Genomic DNA, 330 nt, shown 5'->3' on the forward strand with positions numbered 1-330 from the left:
CTTCCAACATGGAGCTCTTCCAGATTGTTGAGAATCTCTCGCAGCTGGATGTGCTGCCATACAAAAATGAGAAAGTGGTAACCAGGTCAAGACAAAACCAGGAGGCAGTAAGTCTGCTTGAAGAGAAGACTACGCGTGTGGAGGTGGACAGAATACTCTGCTATGCTTTAACAGTTTCCCTAACTCACCTGCAAAGGAAAAGTCCAACGCCTAAAAATTAAGGTAATGGTGGGATCTCTGATATCTATCGGCTATAATCTAGTCCTGCCTACTTTATTTACACAACCCCTGAATACCCTCAACCCCCACAAACATCCTAATTGCCTCTAA

This window comes from Etheostoma cragini, unplaced genomic scaffold (assembly GCF_013103735.1).
Source record: "Etheostoma cragini isolate CJK2018 unplaced genomic scaffold, CSU_Ecrag_1.0 ScbMSFa_841, whole genome shotgun sequence".
Taxonomy (NCBI): Eukaryota; Metazoa; Chordata; class Actinopteri; order Perciformes; family Percidae; genus Etheostoma; species Etheostoma cragini.